The sequence below is a fragment of the Oncorhynchus kisutch genome, linkage group LG20, assembly GCF_002021735.2.
Source record: "Oncorhynchus kisutch isolate 150728-3 linkage group LG20, Okis_V2, whole genome shotgun sequence".
NCBI classification, from domain to species: Eukaryota; Metazoa; Chordata; class Actinopteri; order Salmoniformes; family Salmonidae; genus Oncorhynchus; species Oncorhynchus kisutch.
Window position 1 is genome coordinate 24557095 of NC_034193.2, and position 19951 is coordinate 24577045.

The window sequence follows — 19951 nt, forward strand, 5'->3', positions numbered from 1 at the left end:
AGTGCTGGTTTGCGAGCGTGACCGAGTGCGCACCCCTCGTTGTTTTTCCTTTCTATTGAATACGCTATTGTCCGGTTGAAATATGATCGATTATTAAGACAATCGACAACCTGAGGATTCATTTTAACATGGTTTGACAAACTTTATCGGTACTATGAGGATGTCTTCAGACTAAGCTGTTTTGGCTCTGGGAGTGTTTTGTCCACAGGTCGAACAGGTCATGGAAAGTCAAGGAAAATGCAAGTTCAGAAAGACAGCGTAGTGAAGAAATGTGAACATTAAAGCATCGCCCGAACAGGGACTTGAACCCTGGACCCTCAGATTAAAAGTCTGATGCTCTACCGACTGAGCTATCCGGGCTCTGCTTTTTCTTATTTTCATACACCTAACCTGCCGGGCAGAGGCACGTGCTGACGAGGGGGCATTGTCAGATGGTACAGTTCCCCAGAGAACCAGGTCTTCATTCCAAATGATACAGTCAACAAAATCTGAACTAGGCATCCCCTCCAAAAAACACATTGTACAAGACCTCGTGGCGCAAAGGTAGCGCGTCTGACTCCAGATCAGAAGGTTGCGTGTTCAAATCACGTCGTGGTCAGGGATTTTATGTGTGCAATATCTGCCTTCTTTACACAGCGAAGTCAATGAATCAGCACAAGAACTAATGTGGCTTTACAAAACCACCAAACCAATGCTGCTTAAGATGATAATTGTCTCTCACAGAAGCATGGCACACTGCAAATTCCTAAATCAGATGATGCTGTGTGATTGACAGACTTAAATCAGTCTTCGAACAAGGAGTTTAACTTCTTTTGGCTTGGAGGCAGTATTTCGGCATATGGATGAGAAGCGTGCCCTGTTACTCAGACCCAGAAGCTCAGATATGCATATAATTGGTAGATGTGGATATTAAACACTCTAGTTTCCAAAACTGTTAAAATCGCGTCTGTGCGTATAACAGAACTGATACGGCAGGCAAAAACCTGAGGAAAATCAATCCAGGAAGTGGGATTTTTTTTGATGTGGGTAGTTTTCAATTGAATGCCTATTGAGTTTCTAATGGGTTCGGACCCAGATTGCAGTTCCTATGGCTTCCACTAGATGTCAACAGTCTTTAGACATTCTTTCAGGCTTCTTATCTGAAAAATTAAGAAGAACGAGACCTTTCTGTCAGTGCTTAGGAAGCATGCAGTGCTGGTTTGCGAGCGTGACCGAGTGCGCACCCCTCGTTGTTTTTCCTTTCTATTGAATACGCTATTGTCCGGTTGAAATATGATCGATTATTAAGACAATCGACAACCTGAGGATTCATTTTAACATGGTTTGACAAACTTTATCGGTACTATGAGGATGTCTTCAGACTAAGCTGTTTTGGCTCTGGGAGTGTTTTGTCCACAGGTCGAACAGGTCATGGAAAGTCAAGGAAAATGCAAGTTCAGAAAGACAGCGTAGTGAAGAAATGTGAACATTAAAGCATCGCCCGAACAGGGACTTGAACCCTGGACCCTCAGATTAAAAGTCTGATGCTCTACCGACTGAGCTATCCGGGCTCTGCTTTTTCTTATTTTCATACACCTAACCTGCCGGGCAGAGGCACGTGCTGACGAGGGGGCATTGTCAGATGGTACAGTTCCCCAGAGAACCAGGTCTTCATTCCAAATGATACAGTCAACAAAATCTGAACTAGGCATCCCCTCCAAAAAACACATTGTACAAGACCTCGTGGCGCAAAGGTAGCGCGTCTGACTCCAGATCAGAAGGTTGCGTGTTCAAATCACGTCGTGGTCAGGGATTTTATGTGTGCAATATCTGCCTTCTTTAAACAGCGAAGTCAATGAATCAGCACAAGAACTAATGTGGCTTTACAAAAACCACCAAACCAATGCTGCTTAAGATGATAATTGTCTCTCACAGAAGCATGGCACACTGCAAATTCCTAAATCAGATGATGCTGTGTGATTGACAGACTTAAATCAGTCTTCGAACAAGGAGTTTAACTTCTTTTGGCTTGGAGGCAGTATTTCGGCATATGGATGAGAAGCGTGCCCTGTTACTCAGACCCAGAAGCTCAGATATGCATATAATTGGTAGATGTGGATATTAAACACTCTAGTTTCCAAAACTGTTAAAATCGCGTCTGTGCGTATAACAGAACTGATACGGCAGGCAAAAACCTGAGGAAAATCAATCCAGGAAGTGGGATTTTTTTTGATGTGGGTAGTTTTCAATTGAATGCCTATTGAGTTTCTAATGGGTTCGGACCCAGATTGCAGTTCCTATGGCTTCCACTAGATGTCAACAGTCTTTAGACATTCTTTCAGGCTTCTTATCTGAAAAATTAAGAAGAACGAGACCTTTCTGTCAGTGCTTAGGAAGCATGCAGTGCTGGTTTGCGAGCGTGACCGAGTGCGCACCCCTCGTTGTTTTTCCTTTCTATTGAATACGCTATTGTCCGGTTGAAATATGATCGATTATTAAGACAATCGACAACCTGAGGATTCATTTTAACATGGTTTGACAAACTTTATCGGTACTATGAGGATGTCTTCAGACTAAGCTGTTTTGGCTCTGGGAGTGTTTTGTCCACAGGTCGAACAGGTCATGGAAAGTCAAGGAAAATGCAAGTTCAGAAAGACAGCGTAGTGAAGAAATGTGAACATTAAAGCATCGCCCGAACAGGGACTTGAACCCTGGACCCTCAGATTAAAAGTCTGATGCTCTACCGACTGAGCTATCCGGGCTCTGCTTTTTCTTATTTTCATACACCTAACCTGCCGGGCAGAGGCACGTGCTGACGAGGGGGCATTGTCAGATGGTACAGTTCCCCAGAGAACCAGGTCTTCATTCCAAATGATACAGTCAACAAAATCTGAACTAGGCATCCCCTCCAAAAAACACATTGTACAAGACCTCGTGGCGCAAAGGTAGCGCGTCTGACTCCAGATCAGAAGGTTGCGTGTTCAAATCACGTCGTGGTCAGGGATTTTATGTGTGCAATATCTGCCTTCTTTAAACAGCGAAGTCAATGAATCAGCACAAGAACTAATGTGGCTTTACAAAAACCACCAAACCAATGCTGCTTAAGATGATAATTGTCTCTCACAGAAGCATGGCACACTGCAAATTCCTAAATCAGATGATGCTGTGTGATTGACAGACTTAAATCAGTCTTCGAACAAGGAGTTTAACTTCTTTTGGCTTGGAGGCAGTATTTCGGCATATGGATGAGAAGCGTGCCCTGTTACTCAGACCCAGAAGCTCAGATATGCATATAATTGGTAGATGTGGATATTAAACACTCTAGTTTCCAAAACTGTTAAAATCGCGTCTGTGCGTATAACAGAACTGATACGGCAGGCAAAAACCTGAGGAAAATCAATCCAGGAAGTGGGATTTTTTTTGATGTGGGTAGTTTTCAATTGAATGCCTATTGAGTTTCTAATGGGTTCGGACCCAGATTGCAGTTCCTATGGCTTCCACTAGATGTCAACAGTCTTTAGACATTCTTTCAGGCTTCTTATCTGAAAAATTAAGAAGAACGAGACCTTTCTGTCAGTGCTTAGGAAGCATGCAGTGCTGGTTTGCGAGCGTGACCGAGTGCGCACCCCTCGTTGTTTTTCCTTTCTATTGAATACGCTATTGTCCGGTTGAAATATGATCGATTATTAAGACAATCGACAACCTGAGGATTCATTTTAACATGGTTTGACAAACTTTATCGGTACTATGAGGATGTCTTCAGACTAAGCTGTTTTGGCTCTGGGAGTGTTTTGTCCACAGGTCGAACAGGTCATGGAAAGTCAAGGAAAATGCAAGTTCAGAAAGACAGCGTAGTGAAGAAATGTGAACATTAAAGCATCGCCCGAACAGGGACTTGAACCCTGGACCCTCAGATTAAAAGTCTGATGCTCTACCGACTGAGCTATCCGGGCTCTGCTTTTTCTTATTTTCATACACCTAACCTGCCGGGCAGAGGCACGTGCTGACGAGGGGGCATTGTCAGATGGTACAGTTCCCCAGAGAACCAGGTCTTCATTCCAAATGATACAGTCAACAAAATCTGAACTAGGCATCCCCTCCAAAAAACACATTGTACAAGACCTCGTGGCGCAAAGGTAGCGCGTCTGACTCCAGATCAGAAGGTTGCGTGTTCAAATCACGTCGTGGTCAGGGATTTTATGTGTGCAATATCTGCCTTCTTTAAACAGCGAAGTCAATGAATCAGCACAAGAACTAATGTGGCTTTACAAAAACCACCAAACCAATGCTGCTTAAGATGATAATTGTCTCTCACAGAAGCATGGCACACTGCAAATTCCTAAATCAGATGATGCTGTGTGATTGACAGACTTAAATCAGTCTTCGAACAAGGAGTTTAACTTCTTTTGGCTTGGAGGCAGTATTTCGGCATATGGATGAGAAGCGTGCCCTGTTACTCAGACCCAGAAGCTCAGATATGCATATAATTGGTAGATGTGGATATTAAACACTCTAGTTTCCAAAACTGTTAAAATCGCGTCTGTGCGTATAACAGAACTGATACGGCAGGCAAAAACCTGAGGAAAATCAATCCAGGAAGTGGGATTTTTTTTGATGTGGGTAGTTTTCAATTGAATGCCTATTGAGTTTCTAATGGGTTCGGACCCAGATTGCAGTTCCTATGGCTTCCACTAGATGTCAACAGTCTTTAGACATTCTTTCAGGCTTCTTATCTGAAAAATTAAGAAGAACGAGACCTTTCTGTCAGTGCTTAGGAAGCATGCAGTGCTGGTTTGCGAGCGTGACCGAGTGCGCACCCCTCGTTGTTTTTCCTTTCTATTGAATACGCTATTGTCCGGTTGAAATATGATCGATTATTAAGACAATCGACAACCTGAGGATTCATTTTAACATGGTTTGACAAACTTTATCGGTACTATGAGGATGTCTTCAGACTAAGCTGTTTTGGCTCTGGGAGTGTTTTGTCCACAGGTCGAACAGGTCATGGAAAGTCAAGGAAAATGCAAGTTCAGAAAGACAGCGTAGTGAAGAAATGTGAACATTAAAGCATCGCCCGAACAGGGACTTGAACCCTGGACCCTCAGATTAAAAGTCTGATGCTCTACCGACTGAGCTATCCGGGCTCTGCTTTTTCTTATTTTCATACACCTAACCTGCCGGGCAGAGGCACGTGCTGACGAGGGGGCATTGTCAGATGGTACAGTTCCCCAGAGAACCAGGTCTTCATTCCAAATGATACAGTCAACAAAATCTGAACTAGGCATCCCCTCCAAAAAACACATTGTACAAGACCTCGTGGCGCAAAGGTAGCGCGTCTGACTCCAGATCAGAAGGTTGCGTGTTCAAATCACGTCGTGGTCAGGGATTTTATGTGTGCAATATCTGCCTTCTTTAAACAGCGAAGTCAATGAATCAGCACAAGAACTAATGTGGCTTTACAAAAACCACCAAACCAATGCTGCTTAAGATGATAATTGTCTCTCACAGAAGCATGGCACACTGCAAATTCCTAAATCAGATGATGCTGTGTGATTGACAGACTTAAATCAGTCTTCGAACAAGGAGTTTAACTTCTTTTGGCTTGGAGGCAGTATTTCGGCATATGGATGAGAAGCGTGCCCTGTTACTCAGACCCAGAAGCTCAGATATGCATATAATTGGTAGATGTGGATATTAAACACTCTAGTTTCCAAAACTGTTAAAATCGCGTCTGTGCGTATAACAGAACTGATACGGCAGGCAAAAACCTGAGGAAAATCAATCCAGGAAGTGGGATTTTTTTTGATGTGGGTAGTTTTCAATTGAATGCCTATTGAGTTTCTAATGGGTTCGGACCCAGATTGCAGTTCCTATGGCTTCCACTAGATGTCAACAGTCTTTAGACATTCTTTCAGGCTTCTTATCTGAAAAATTAAGAAGAACGAGACCTTTCTGTCAGTGCTTAGGAAGCATGCAGTGCTGGTTTGCGAGCGTGACCGAGTGCGCACCCCTCGTTGTTTTTCCTTTCTATTGAATACGCTATTGTCCGGTTGAAATATGATCGATTATTAAGACAATCGACAACCTGAGGATTCATTTTAACATGGTTTGACAAACTTTATCGGTACTATGAGGATGTCTTCAGACTAAGCTGTTTTGGCTCTGGGAGTGTTTTGTCCACAGGTCGAACAGGTCATGGAAAGTCAAGGAAAATGCAAGTTCAGAAAGACAGCGTAGTGAAGAAATGTGAACATTAAAGCATCGCCCGAACAGGGACTTGAACCCTGGACCCTCAGATTAAAAGTCTGATGCTCTACCGACTGAGCTATCCGGGCTCTGCTTTTTCTTATTTTCATACACCTAACCTGCCGGGCAGAGGCACGTGCTGACGAGGGGGCATTGTCAGATGGTACAGTTCCCCAGAGAACCAGGTCTTCATTCCAAATGATACAGTCAACAAAATCTGAACTAGGCATCCCCTCCAAAAAACACATTGTACAAGACCTCGTGGCGCAAAGGTAGCGCGTCTGACTCCAGATCAGAAGGTTGCGTGTTCAAATCACGTCGTGGTCAGGGATTTTATGTGTGCAATATCTGCCTTCTTTAAACAGCGAAGTCAATGAATCAGCACAAGAACTAATGTGGCTTTACAAAAACCACCAAACCAATGCTGCTTAAGATGATAATTGTCTCTCACAGAAGCATGGCACACTGCAAATTCCTAAATCAGATGATGCTGTGTGATTGACAGACTTAAATCAGTCTTCGAACAAGGAGTTTAACTTCTTTTGGCTTGGAGGCAGTATTTCGGCATATGGATGAGAAGCGTGCCCTGTTACTCAGACCCAGAAGCTCAGATATGCATATAATTGGTAGATGTGGATATTAAACACTCTAGTTTCCAAAACTGTTAAAATCGCGTCTGTGCGTATAACAGAACTGATACGGCAGGCAAAAACCTGAGGAAAATCAATCCAGGAAGTGGGATTTTTTTTGATGTGGGTAGTTTTCAATTGAATGCCTATTGAGTTTCTAATGGGTTCGGACCCAGATTGCAGTTCCTATGGCTTCCACTAGATGTCAACAGTCTTTAGACATTCTTTCAGGCTTCTTATCTGAAAAATTAAGAAGAACGAGACCTTTCTGTCAGTGCTTAGGAAGCATGCAGTGCTGGTTTGCGAGCGTGACCGAGTGCGCACCCCTCGTTGTTTTTCCTTTCTATTGAATACGCTATTGTCCGGTTGAAATATGATCGATTATTAAGACAATCGACAACCTGAGGATTCATTTTAACATGGTTTGACAAACTTTATCGGTACTATGAGGATGTCTTCAGACTAAGCTGTTTTGGCTCTGGGAGTGTTTTGTCCACAGGTCGAACAGGTCATGGAAAGTCAAGGAAAATGCAAGTTCAGAAAGACAGCGTAGTGAAGAAATGTGAACATTAAAGCATCGCCCGAACAGGGACTTGAACCCTGGACCCTCAGATTAAAAGTCTGATGCTCTACCGACTGAGCTATCCGGGCTCTGCTTTTTCTTATTTTCATACACCTAACCTGCCGGGCAGAGGCACGTGCTGACGAGGGGGCATTGTCAGATGGTACAGTTCCCCAGAGAACCAGGTCTTCATTCCAAATGATACAGTCAACAAAATCTGAACTAGGCATCCCCTCCAAAAAACACATTGTACAAGACCTCGTGGCGCAAAGGTAGCGCGTCTGACTCCAGATCAGAAGGTTGCGTGTTCAAATCACGTCGTGGTCAGGGATTTTATGTGTGCAATATCTGCCTTCTTTAAACAGCGAAGTCAATGAATCAGCACAAGAACTAATGTGGCTTTACAAAAACCACCAAACCAATGCTGCTTAAGATGATAATTGTCTCTCACAGAAGCATGGCACACTGCAAATTCCTAAATCAGATGATGCTGTGTGATTGACAGACTTAAATCAGTCTTCGAACAAGGAGTTTAACTTCTTTTGGCTTGGAGGCAGTATTTCGGCATATGGATGAGAAGCGTGCCCTGTTACTCAGACCCAGAAGCTCAGATATGCATATAATTGGTAGATGTGGATATTAAACACTCTAGTTTCCAAAACTGTTAAAATCGCGTCTGTGCGTATAACAGAACTGATACGGCAGGCAAAAACCTGAGGAAAATCAATCCAGGAAGTGGGATTTTTTTTGATGTGGGTAGTTTTCAATTGAATGCCTATTGAGTTTCTAATGGGTTCGGACCCAGATTGCAGTTCCTATGGCTTCCACTAGATGTCAACAGTCTTTAGACATTCTTTCAGGCTTCTTATCTGAAAAATTAAGAAGAACGAGACCTTTCTGTCAGTGCTTAGGAAGCATGCAGTGCTGGTTTGCGAGCGTGACCGAGTGCGCACCCCTCGTTGTTTTTCCTTTCTATTGAATACGCTATTGTCCGGTTGAAATATGATCGATTATTAAGACAATCGACAACCTGAGGATTCATTTTAACATGGTTTGACAAACTTTATCGGTACTATGAGGATGTCTTCAGACTAAGCTGTTTTGGCTCTGGGAGTGTTTTGTCCACAGGTCGAACAGGTCATGGAAAGTCAAGGAAAATGCAAGTTCAGAAAGACAGCGTAGTGAAGAAATGTGAACATTAAAGCATCGCCCGAACAGGGACTTGAACCCTGGACCCTCAGATTAAAAGTCTGATGCTCTACCGACTGAGCTATCCGGGCTCTGCTTTTTCTTATTTTCATACACCTAACCTGCCGGGCAGAGGCACGTGCTGACGAGGGGGCATTGTCAGATGGTACAGTTCCCCAGAGAACCAGGTCTTCATTCCAAATGATACAGTCAACAAAATCTGAACTAGGCATCCCCTCCAAAAAACACATTGTACAAGACCTCGTGGCGCAAAGGTAGCGCGTCTGACTCCAGATCAGAAGGTTGCGTGTTCAAATCACGTCGTGGTCAGGGATTTTATGTGTGCAATATCTGCCTTCTTTAAACAGCGAAGTCAATGAATCAGCACAAGAACTAATGTGGCTTTACAAAAACCACCAAACCAATGCTGCTTAAGATGATAATTGTCTCTCACAGAAGCATGGCACACTGCAAATTCCTAAATCAGATGATGCTGTGTGATTGACAGACTTAAATCAGTCTTCGAACAAGGAGTTTAACTTCTTTTGGCTTGGAGGCAGTATTTCGGCATATGGATGAGAAGCGTGCCCTGTTACTCAGACCCAGAAGCTCAGATATGCATATAATTGGTAGATGTGGATATTAAACACTCTAGTTTCCAAAACTGTTAAAATCGCGTCTGTGCGTATAACAGAACTGATACGGCAGGCAAAAACCTGAGGAAAATCAATCCAGGAAGTGGGATTTTTTTTGATGTGGGTAGTTTTCAATTGAATGCCTATTGAGTTTCTAATGGGTTCGGACCCAGATTGCAGTTCCTATGGCTTCCACTAGATGTCAACAGTCTTTAGACATTCTTTCAGGCTTCTTATCTGAAAAATTAAGAAGAACGAGACCTTTCTGTCAGTGCTTAGGAAGCATGCAGTGCTGGTTTGCGAGCGTGACCGAGTGCGCACCCCTCGTTGTTTTTCCTTTCTATTGAATACGCTATTGTCCGGTTGAAATATGATCGATTATTAAGACAATCGACAACCTGAGGATTCATTTTAACATGGTTTGACAAACTTTATCGGTACTATGAGGATGTCTTCAGACTAAGCTGTTTTGGCTCTGGGAGTGTTTTGTCCACAGGTCGAACAGGTCATGGAAAGTCAAGGAAAATGCAAGTTCAGAAAGACAGCGTAGTGAAGAAATGTGAACATTAAAGCATCGCCCGAACAGGGACTTGAACCCTGGACCCTCAGATTAAAAGTCTGATGCTCTACCGACTGAGCTATCCGGGCTCTGCTTTTTCTTATTTTCATACACCTAACCTGCCGGGCAGAGGCACGTGCTGACGAGGGGGCATTGTCAGATGGTACAGTTCCCCAGAGAACCAGGTCTTCATTCCAAATGATACAGTCAACAAAATCTGAACTAGGCATCCCCTCCAAAAAACACATTGTACAAGACCTCGTGGCGCAAAGGTAGCGCGTCTGACTCCAGATCAGAAGGTTGCGTGTTCAAATCACGTCGTGGTCAGGGATTTTATGTGTGCAATATCTGCCTTCTTTAAACAGCGAAGTCAATGAATCAGCACAAGAACTAATGTGGCTTTACAAAAACCACCAAACCAATGCTGCTTAAGATGATAATTGTCTCTCACAGAAGCATGGCACACTGCAAATTCCTAAATCAGATGATGCTGTGTGATTGACAGACTTAAATCAGTCTTCGAACAAGGAGTTTAACTTCTTTTGGCTTGGAGGCAGTATTTCGGCATATGGATGAGAAGCGTGCCCTGTTACTCAGACCCAGAAGCTCAGATATGCATATAATTGGTAGATGTGGATATTAAACACTCTAGTTTCCAAAACTGTTAAAATCGCGTCTGTGCGTATAACAGAACTGATACGGCAGGCAAAAACCTGAGGAAAATCAATCCAGGAAGTGGGATTTTTTTTGATGTGGGTAGTTTTCAATTGAATGCCTATTGAGTTTCTAATGGGTTCGGACCCAGATTGCAGTTCCTATGGCTTCCACTAGATGTCAACAGTCTTTAGACATTCTTTCAGGCTTCTTATCTGAAAAATTAAGAAGAACGAGACCTTTCTGTCAGTGCTTAGGAAGCATGCAGTGCTGGTTTGCGAGCGTGACCGAGTGCGCACCCCTCGTTGTTTTTCCTTTCTATTGAATACGCTATTGTCCGGTTGAAATATGATCGATTATTAAGACAATCGACAACCTGAGGATTCATTTTAACATGGTTTGACAAACTTTATCGGTACTATGAGGATGTCTTCAGACTAAGCTGTTTTGGCTCTGGGAGTGTTTTGTCCACAGGTCGAACAGGTCATGGAAAGTCAAGGAAAATGCAAGTTCAGAAAGACAGCGTAGTGAAGAAATGTGAACATTAAAGCATCGCCCGAACAGGGACTTGAACCCTGGACCCTCAGATTAAAAGTCTGATGCTCTACCGACTGAGCTATCCGGGCTCTGCTTTTTCTTATTTTCATACACCTAACCTGCCGGGCAGAGGCACGTGCTGACGAGGGGGCATTGTCAGATGGTACAGTTCCCCAGAGAACCAGGTCTTCATTCCAAATGATACAGTCAACAAAATCTGAACTAGGCATCCCCTCCAAAAAACACATTGTACAAGACCTCGTGGCGCAAAGGTAGCGCGTCTGACTCCAGATCAGAAGGTTGCGTGTTCAAATCACGTCGTGGTCAGGGATTTTATGTGTGCAATATCTGCCTTCTTTAAACAGCGAAGTCAATGAATCAGCACAAGAACTAATGTGGCTTTACAAAAACCACCAAACCAATGCTGCTTAAGATGATAATTGTCTCTCACAGAAGCATGGCACACTGCAAATTCCTAAATCAGATGATGCTGTGTGATTGACAGACTTAAATCAGTCTTCGAACAAGGAGTTTAACTTCTTTTGGCTTGGAGGCAGTATTTCGGCATATGGATGAGAAGCGTGCCCTGTTACTCAGACCCAGAAGCTCAGATATGCATATAATTGGTAGATGTGGATATTAAACACTCTAGTTTCCAAAACTGTTAAAATCGCGTCTGTGCGTATAACAGAACTGATACGGCAGGCAAAAACCTGAGGAAAATCAATCCAGGAAGTGGGATTTTTTTTGATGTGGGTAGTTTTCAATTGAATGCCTATTGAGTTTCTAATGGGTTCGGACCCAGATTGCAGTTCCTATGGCTTCCACTAGATGTCAACAGTCTTTAGACATTCTTTCAGGCTTCTTATCTGAAAAATTAAGAAGAACGAGACCTTTCTGTCAGTGCTTAGGAAGCATGCAGTGCTGGTTTGCGAGCGTGACCGAGTGCGCACCCCTCGTTGTTTTTCCTTTCTATTGAATACGCTATTGTCCGGTTGAAATATGATCGATTATTAAGACAATCGACAACCTGAGGATTCATTTTAACATGGTTTGACAAACTTTATCGGTACTATGAGGATGTCTTCAGACTAAGCTGTTTTGGCTCTGGGAGTGTTTTGTCCACAGGTCGAACAGGTCATGGAAAGTCAAGGAAAATGCAAGTTCAGAAAGACAGCGTAGTGAAGAAATGTGAACATTAAAGCATCGCCCGAACAGGGACTTGAACCCTGGACCCTCAGATTAAAAGTCTGATGCTCTACCGACTGAGCTATCCGGGCTCTGCTTTTTCTTATTTTCATACACCTAACCTGCCGGGCAGAGGCACGTGCTGACGAGGGGGCATTGTCAGATGGTACAGTTCCCAGAGAACCAGGTCTTCATTCCAAATGATACAGTCAACAAAATCTGAACTAGGCATCCCCTCCAAAAAACACATTGTACAAGACCTCGTGGCGCAAAGGTAGCGCGTCTGACTCCAGATCAGAAGGTTGCGTGTTCAAATCACGTCGTGGTCAGGGATTTTATGTGTGCAATATCTGCCTTCTTTACAACAGCGAAGTCAATGAATCAGCACAAGAACTAATGTGGCTTTACATAAAACCACCAAAACCAATGCTGCTTAAGATGGACAATGCGTCTCTCACAGAAGCATGGCACACTGCTTCATTTCATCTCAACCTAACACAGCACAGCAAAAAATTGGATATCCAGAGTGCATCAAACATGATTTAGAGCTTGTTTATGGAAATGCTTATTTCTGCATTTCAATGTTGTAACTTGCTGAAAACAGTCTACAGTGTTTCATAACATCTCGAATAAACATAACAAAACATTTTTTATCCAGAGTGCTTCAAACATGATTTAGAGCTTGTTTATGGAAAAGTGCTTATTTCTGCATTTCAAGTTGCAACTTGCTGAAAACTGTCCACGGCGTCATTTCATCTCAACTAGACACAGCAACAGCAAAATTGGACATCCAGAGTGCATCAAACATGATTTAGAGCTTGTTTATGAAAAGTGCTTATTTCTGCATTTCAATGTTGTAACTTGCTGAAACATCTACCTGTTTTCATAACATCTCGAATACATAACAAAAACATTTTTTATCCAGAGTGCATCAAACATGATTTAGAGCTTGTTTATGGAAAAGTGCTTATTTCTGCATTTCAATGTTAACTTGCTGAAAACTGTCCACGGTTCATTTCATCTCAACCTAGACACAGCACAGCAAATTGGACATCCAGAGTGCATCAAACATGATTTAGAGCTTGTTTATGGAAAAGTGCTTATTTCTGCATTTCAATGTTGTAACTTGCTGAAAACAGTCTACAGTGTTTTCATAACTCTCGAATAACATAACAAAAAATTTTTTTATCCAGAGTGCTTCAAACATGATTTAGAGCTTGTTTATGGAAAGTGCTTATTTCTGCATTTCAATGTTGCAACTTGCTGAAAACTGTCCACGGCGTTCATTTCATCTCAACCTAGACACAGCACAGCAAAATTGGACATCCAGAGTGCATCAAACATGATTTAGAGCTTGTTTATGGAAAAGTGCTTATTTCTGCATTTCAATGTTGCAACTTGCTGAAAACTGTCCACGGTGTTCATTTCATCTCAACCTAGACACAGCACAGCAAAATTGGATTCCAGAGTGCATCAAACATGATTTAGAGCTTGTTTATGGAAAAGTGCTTATTTCTGCATTTCAATGTTGTAACTTGCTGAAACTGTCCACGTGTTCATTTCATCTCACCTAGACACAGCCAGCAAAATTGATATCCAGAGTGCATCAAACATGATTTAGAGCTTGTTTATGGAAAAGTGCTTATTTCTGCATTTCAATGTTGCAACTTGCTGAAAACTGTCCACGGCGTTCATTTCATCTCAACCTATACACAGCACAGCAAAAATTTGATATCCAGAGTGCATCAAACATGATTTAGAGCTTGTTTATGGAAAGTGCTTATTTCTGCATTTCAATGTTGCAACTTGCTGAAAACTGTCCACGGGTTCATTTCATCTCAACCTAGACACAGCACAGCAAAAATTGGACATCCAGAGTGCATCAAACATGATTTAGAGCTTGTTTATGGAAAAGTGCTTATTTCTGCATTTCAATGTTGTAACTTGCTGAAAACAGTCTACAGTGTTTTCATAACATCTCGAATAAACATAACAAAAACATTTTTTATCCAGAGTGCTCAAACATGATTTAGAGCTTGTTTATGAAAAGTGCTTATTTCTGCATTTCAATGTTGCAACTTGCTGAAAACTGTCCACGGCGTTCATTTCATCTCACCTAGACACAGCACAGCAAAAATTGGACATCCAGAGTGCATCAAACATGATTTAGAGCTTGTTTATGGAAAAGTGCTTATTTCTGCATTTCAATGTTGTAACTTGCTGAAAACAGTCTACAGTGTTTTCATAACATCTCGAATAAACATAACAAAACATTTTTTTCCAGAGTGCTTCAAACATGATTTAGAGCTTGTTTATGGAAAAGTGCTTATTTCTGCATTTCAATGTTGCAACTTGCTGAAAACTGTCCACGGCGTTCATTTCATCTCAACCTAGACACAGCACAGCAAAAATTGGACATCCAGAGTGCATCAAACATGATTTAGAGCTTGTTTATGAAAAGTGCTTATTTCTGCATTTCAATGTTGTAACTTGCTGAAAACAGTCTACAGTGTTTTCATAACATCTCGAATAAACATAACAAAAACATTTTTTTATCCAGAGTGCTTCAACATGATTTAGAGCTTGTTTATGGAAAAGTGCTTATTTCTGCATTTCAATGTTTCAACTTGCTGAAAACTGTCCACGGGTTCATTTCATCTCAACCTAGACACAGCACAGCAAAAATTGGATCCAGAGTGCATCAAACATGATTTAGAGCTTGTTTATGGAAAAGTGCTTATTTCTGCATTTCAATGTTTAACTTGCTGAAAACAGTCTACAGTGTTTTCATAACATCTCGAATAAACATAACAAAACATTTTTTATCCAGAGTGCTTCAAACATGATTTAGAGCTTGTTTATGGAAAAGTGCTTATTTCTGCATTTCAATGTTGCAACTTGCTGAAAACTGTCCACGGCGTTCATTTCATCTCAACCTAGACACAGCACAGCAAAAATTGGATATCCAGAGTGCCAAACATGATTTAGAGCTTGTTTATGGAAAAGTGCTTATTTCTGCATTTCAATGTTGTAACTTGCTGAAAACTGTCCACGGTGTTCATTTCATCTCAACCTAACACAGCAAGCAAAAATTGGATATCCAGAGTGCATCAAACATGATTTAGAGCTTGTTTATGGAAAAGTGCTTATTTCTGCATTTCAATGTTGCAACTTGCTGAAAACTGTCCACGGGTTCATTTCATCTCAACAGACACAGCACAGCAAAAATTGGATATCCAGAGTGCATCAAACATGATTTAGAGCTTGTTTATGGAAAAGTGCTTATTTCTGCATTTCAATGTTGTAACTTGCTGAAAACTGTCCACGGCGTTCATTCATCTCAACCTAGACACACAGCAAAAATTGGATATCCAGAGTGCATCAAACATGATTTAGAGCTTGTTTATGAAAAGTGCTTATTTCTGCATTTCAATGTTGCAACTTGCTGAAAACTGTCCACGGTGTTCATTTCATCTCAACCTAGACACAGCACAGCAAAATTGGACATCCAGAGTGCATCAAACATGATTTAGAGCTTGTTTATGGAAAAGTGCTTATTTCTGCATTTCAATGTTGTAACTTGCTGAAAACAGTCTACAGTGTTTTCATAACATCTCGAATAAACATACAAAAACATTTTTTTATCCAGAGTGCTTCAAACATGATTTAGAGCTTGTTTATGGAAAGTGCTTATTTCTGCATTTCAATGTTGCAACTTGCTGAAAACTTCCCACGTTTTCATTTCATCTCACCTAGACACAGCACAGCAAAAATTGGACATCCAGAGTGCATCAAACATGATTTAGAGCTTGTTTATGGAAAAGTGCTTATTTCTGCATTTCAATGTTGTACTTGCTGAAAACTCTCCAGGTTTTCATAACATCTCGAATAAACATAACAAAAACATTTTTTATCCAGAGTGCTTCAAACATGATTTAGAGCTTGTTTATGGAAAAGTGCTTATTTCTGCATTTCAATGTTGCAACTTGCTGAAAACTGTCCACGGCGTTCATTTCATCTCAACTAGACACAGCACAGCAAAAATTGGACATCCAGAGTGCATCAAACATGATTTAGAGCTTGTTTATGGAAAAGTGCTTATTTCTGCATTTCAATGTTGTAACTTGCTGAAAACAGTCTACAGTGTTTTTCATAACATCTCGAAAAACATAACAAAAACATTTTTTTATCCAGAGTGCTTCAAACATGATTTAGAGCTTGTTTATGGAAAAGTGCTTATTTCTGCATTTCAATGTTGCAACTTGCTGAAAACTGTCCACGGGTTCATTTCATCTCAACCTAGACACAGCACAGCAAAATTGGACATCCAGAGTGCATCAAACATGATTTAGAGCTTGTTTATGGAAAAGTGCTTATTTCTGCATTTCAATGTTGTAACTTGCTGAAAACAGTCTACAGTGTTTTCATAACATCTCGAATAAACATAACAAAACATTTTTATCCAGAGTGCTTCAAACATGATTTAGAGCTTGTTTATGGAAAAGTGCTTATTTCTGCATTTCAATGTTGCAACTTGCTGAAAACTGTCCACGGCGTTCATTTCATCTCAACCTAGACACAGCACAGCAAAAATGGACATCCAGAGTGCATCAAACATGATTTAGAGCTTGTTTATGGAAAAGTGCTTATTTCTGCATTTCAATGTTGTAACTTGCTGAAAACAGTCTACAGTGTTTTCATAATCTCGAATAAACATAACAAAAAATTTTTTATCCAGAGTGCTTCAAACATGATTTAGAGCTTGTTTATGGAAAAGTGCTTATTTCTGCATTTCAATGTTGCAACTTGCTGAAAACTGTCCACGGCGTTCATTTCATCTCAACCTAGACACAGCACAGCAAAAATTGGATATCCAGAGTGCATCAAACATGATTTAGAGCTTGTTTATGGAAAAGTGCTTATTTCTGCATTTCAATGTTGTAACTTGCTGAAAACAGTCTACAGTGTTTTCATAACATCTCGAATAAACATAACAAAAAAAATTTTTTTATCCAGAGTGCTTCAAACATGATTTAGAGCTTGTTTATGGAAAAGTGCTTATTTCTGCATTTCAATGTTGCAACTTGCTGAAAACTGTCCACGGCGTTCATTTCATCTCAACCTAGACACAGCACAGCAAAAATTGGATATCCAGAGTGCATCAAACATGATTTAGAGCTTGTTTATGGAAAAGTGCTTATTTCTGCATTTCAATGTTGTAACTTGCTGAAAACTGTCCACGGTTCATTTCATCTCAACTAGACAGCACAGCAAAATTGGATATCCAGAGTGCATCAAACATGATTTAGAGCTTGTTTATGGAAAAGTGCTTATTTCTGCATTTCAATGTTTCAACTTGCTGAAAACTGTCCACGGGTTCATTTCATCTCAACTAGACACACACAGCAAAAATTGGACATCCAGAGTGCATCAAACATGATTTAGAGCTTGTTTATGGAAAAGTGCTTATTTCTGCATTTCAATGTTGTAACTTGCTGAAAACAGTCTACAGTGTTTTCATAACATCTCGAATAAACATAACAAACATTTTTTATCCAGAGTGCTTCAAACATGATTTAGAGCTTGTTTATGGAAAAGTGCTTATTTCTGCATTTCAATGTTGCAACTTGCTGAAAACTGTCCACCGTTCATTCATCTCAACCTAGACACAGCACAGCAAAATTGGAATCCAGAGTGCATCAAACATGATTTAGAGCTTGTTTATGGAAAAGTGCTTATTTCTGCATTTCAATGTTGCACTTGCTGAAAACTGTCCACGTGTTCATTTCATCTCAACCTAGACACAGCACAGCAAAAATTGGACATCCAGAGTGCATCAAACATGATTTAGAGCTTGTTTGGAAAAGTGCTTATTTCTGCATTTCAATGTTGTAACTTGCTGAAAACAGTCTACAGTGTTTTCATAACATCTCGAATAAACATAACAAAAACATTTTTTTATCCAGAGTGCTTCAAACATGATTTAGAGCTTGTTTATGGAAAAGTGCTTATTTCTGCATTTCAATGTTGCAACTTGCTGAAAACTGTCCACGGCGTTCATTTCATCTCAACCTAGACACAGCACAGCAAAAATTGGACATCCAGAGTGCATCAAACATGATTTAGAGCTTGTTTATGGAAAAGTGCTTATTTCTGCATTTCAATGTTGTAACTTGCTGAAAAGTCTACAGTGTTTTCATAACATCTCGAATAAACATAACAAAATTTTTTTATCCAGAGTGCTCAAACATGATTTAGAGCTTGTTTATGGAAAAGTGCTTATTTCTGCATTTCAATGTTGCAACTTGCTGAAAACTGTCCACGGCGTTCATTTCATCTCAACCTAGACACAGCACAGCAAAATTGGACATCCAGAGTGCATCAAACATGATTTAGAGCTTGTTTATGGAAAAGTGCTTATTTCTGCATTTCAATGTTGTAACTTGCTGAAAACTGTCCACGGTGTTCATTTCATCTCAACCTAGACACAGCACAGCAAAAATTGGATATCCAGAGTGCATCAAACATGATTTAGAGCTTGTTTATGGAAAAGTGCTTATTTCTGCATTTCAATGTTGCAACTTGCTGAAAACTGTCCACGGTGTTCATTTCATCTCAACCTAGACACAGCACAGCAAAATTGGACATCCAGAGTGCATCAAACATGATTTAGAGCTTGTTTATGGAAAAGTGCTTATTTCTGCATTTCAATGTTGTAACTTGCTGAAAACAGTCTACAGTGTTTCATAACATCTCGAATAAACATAACAAAAACATTTTTGGATCCAGAGTGCTTCAAACATGATTTAGAGCTTGTTTATGGAAAAGTGCTTATTTCTGCATTTCATGTGCAACTTGCTGAAAACTGTCCACGGCGTTCATTTCATCTCAACCTAGACACAGCACAGCAAAATTGGACATCCAGAGTGCATCAAACATGATTTAGAGCTTGTTTATGGAAAAGTGCTTATTTCTGCATTTCAATGTTGTAACTTGCTGAAAACAGTCTACAGTGTTTTCATAACATCTCGAATAAACATAACAAAAACATTTTTTTATCCAGAGTGCTTCAAACATGATTTAGAGCTTGTTTATGGAAAAGTGCTTATTTCTGCATTTCAATGTTGCAACTTGCTGAAAACTGTCCACGGCGTTCATTTCATCTCAACCTAGACACAGCACAGCAAAATTGGACATCCAGAGTGCATCAAACATGATTTAGAGCTTGTTTATGGAAAAGTGCTTATTTCTGCATTTCAATGTTGTAACTTGCTGAAAACAGTCTACAGTGTTTTCATAACATCTCGAATAAACATACAAAAACATTTTTTCCAGAGTGCTTCAAACATGATTTAGAGCTTGTTTATGGAAAAGTGCTTATTTCTGCATTTCAATGTTGCAACTTGCTGAAAACTGTCCACGGCGTCATTTCATCTCAACCTAGACACAGCACAGCAAAAATTGGACATCCAGAGTGCATCAAACATGATTTAGAGCTTGTTTATGGAAAAGTGCTTATTTCTGCATTTCAATGTTGTAACTTGCTGAAAACAGTCTACAGTGTTTTCATAACATCTCGAATAAACATAACAAAACATTTTTTTATCCAGAGTGCTTCAAACATGATTTAGAGCTTGTTTATGGAAAAGTGCTTATTTCTGCATTTCAATGTTGCAACTTGCTGAAAACTGTCCACGGCGTTCATTTCATCTCAACCTAGACACAGCACAGCAAAAATTGGACATCCAGAGTGCATCAAACATGATTTAGAGCT

The 19951-nt window shown here is 40.6% G+C and overlaps 22 non-coding genes across 22 annotated transcripts; 11 read left to right on the forward strand and 11 right to left on the reverse strand.

Moving 5' to 3' along the window:
* Positions 1 to 287: 287 nt before the first annotated feature.
* On the reverse strand, positions 288 to 360 carry trnak-uuu (transfer RNA lysine (anticodon UUU)). The gene has a single exon. It is a non-coding gene; the product is annotated as a tRNA-Lys (tRNA).
* A 166-nt stretch (positions 361 to 526) lies between these two features.
* On the forward strand, positions 527 to 598 carry trnaw-cca (transfer RNA tryptophan (anticodon CCA)). Its single transcript has one exon. It is a non-coding gene; the product is annotated as a tRNA-Trp (tRNA).
* An 879-nt stretch (positions 599 to 1477) lies between these two features.
* On the reverse strand, positions 1478 to 1550 carry trnak-uuu (transfer RNA lysine (anticodon UUU)). The gene has a single exon. It is a non-coding gene; the product is annotated as a tRNA-Lys (tRNA).
* Positions 1551 to 1716: 166 nt separating this feature from the next.
* trnaw-cca (transfer RNA tryptophan (anticodon CCA)) lies at positions 1717 to 1788 on the forward strand. Its single transcript has one exon. It is a non-coding gene; the product is annotated as a tRNA-Trp (tRNA).
* Positions 1789 to 2668: 880 nt separating this feature from the next.
* trnak-uuu (transfer RNA lysine (anticodon UUU)) lies at positions 2669 to 2741 on the reverse strand. Its single transcript has one exon. It is a non-coding gene; the product is annotated as a tRNA-Lys (tRNA).
* Positions 2742 to 2907: 166 nt separating this feature from the next.
* On the forward strand, positions 2908 to 2979 carry trnaw-cca (transfer RNA tryptophan (anticodon CCA)). The gene has a single exon. It is a non-coding gene; the product is annotated as a tRNA-Trp (tRNA).
* Positions 2980 to 3859: 880 nt separating this feature from the next.
* Positions 3860 to 3932, reverse strand: trnak-uuu (transfer RNA lysine (anticodon UUU)). Its single transcript has one exon. It is a non-coding gene; the product is annotated as a tRNA-Lys (tRNA).
* A 166-nt stretch (positions 3933 to 4098) lies between these two features.
* On the forward strand, positions 4099 to 4170 carry trnaw-cca (transfer RNA tryptophan (anticodon CCA)). The gene has a single exon. It is a non-coding gene; the product is annotated as a tRNA-Trp (tRNA).
* Positions 4171 to 5050: 880 nt separating this feature from the next.
* trnak-uuu (transfer RNA lysine (anticodon UUU)) lies at positions 5051 to 5123 on the reverse strand. The gene has a single exon. It is a non-coding gene; the product is annotated as a tRNA-Lys (tRNA).
* Positions 5124 to 5289: 166 nt separating this feature from the next.
* trnaw-cca (transfer RNA tryptophan (anticodon CCA)) lies at positions 5290 to 5361 on the forward strand. Its single transcript has one exon. It is a non-coding gene; the product is annotated as a tRNA-Trp (tRNA).
* Positions 5362 to 6241: 880 nt separating this feature from the next.
* On the reverse strand, positions 6242 to 6314 carry trnak-uuu (transfer RNA lysine (anticodon UUU)). The gene has a single exon. It is a non-coding gene; the product is annotated as a tRNA-Lys (tRNA).
* Positions 6315 to 6480: 166 nt separating this feature from the next.
* Positions 6481 to 6552, forward strand: trnaw-cca (transfer RNA tryptophan (anticodon CCA)). Its single transcript has one exon. It is a non-coding gene; the product is annotated as a tRNA-Trp (tRNA).
* Positions 6553 to 7432: 880 nt separating this feature from the next.
* trnak-uuu (transfer RNA lysine (anticodon UUU)) lies at positions 7433 to 7505 on the reverse strand. The gene has a single exon. It is a non-coding gene; the product is annotated as a tRNA-Lys (tRNA).
* A 166-nt stretch (positions 7506 to 7671) lies between these two features.
* Positions 7672 to 7743, forward strand: trnaw-cca (transfer RNA tryptophan (anticodon CCA)). Its single transcript has one exon. It is a non-coding gene; the product is annotated as a tRNA-Trp (tRNA).
* Positions 7744 to 8623: 880 nt separating this feature from the next.
* On the reverse strand, positions 8624 to 8696 carry trnak-uuu (transfer RNA lysine (anticodon UUU)). The gene has a single exon. It is a non-coding gene; the product is annotated as a tRNA-Lys (tRNA).
* A 166-nt stretch (positions 8697 to 8862) lies between these two features.
* Positions 8863 to 8934, forward strand: trnaw-cca (transfer RNA tryptophan (anticodon CCA)). The gene has a single exon. It is a non-coding gene; the product is annotated as a tRNA-Trp (tRNA).
* Positions 8935 to 9814: 880 nt separating this feature from the next.
* On the reverse strand, positions 9815 to 9887 carry trnak-uuu (transfer RNA lysine (anticodon UUU)). The gene has a single exon. It is a non-coding gene; the product is annotated as a tRNA-Lys (tRNA).
* Positions 9888 to 10053: 166 nt separating this feature from the next.
* Positions 10054 to 10125, forward strand: trnaw-cca (transfer RNA tryptophan (anticodon CCA)). The gene has a single exon. It is a non-coding gene; the product is annotated as a tRNA-Trp (tRNA).
* An 880-nt stretch (positions 10126 to 11005) lies between these two features.
* On the reverse strand, positions 11006 to 11078 carry trnak-uuu (transfer RNA lysine (anticodon UUU)). Its single transcript has one exon. It is a non-coding gene; the product is annotated as a tRNA-Lys (tRNA).
* A 166-nt stretch (positions 11079 to 11244) lies between these two features.
* trnaw-cca (transfer RNA tryptophan (anticodon CCA)) lies at positions 11245 to 11316 on the forward strand. Its single transcript has one exon. It is a non-coding gene; the product is annotated as a tRNA-Trp (tRNA).
* Positions 11317 to 12196: 880 nt separating this feature from the next.
* On the reverse strand, positions 12197 to 12269 carry trnak-uuu (transfer RNA lysine (anticodon UUU)). The gene has a single exon. It is a non-coding gene; the product is annotated as a tRNA-Lys (tRNA).
* Positions 12270 to 12434: 165 nt separating this feature from the next.
* Positions 12435 to 12506, forward strand: trnaw-cca (transfer RNA tryptophan (anticodon CCA)). Its single transcript has one exon. It is a non-coding gene; the product is annotated as a tRNA-Trp (tRNA).
* The last annotated feature ends 7445 nt before the right edge of the window (positions 12507 to 19951 follow it).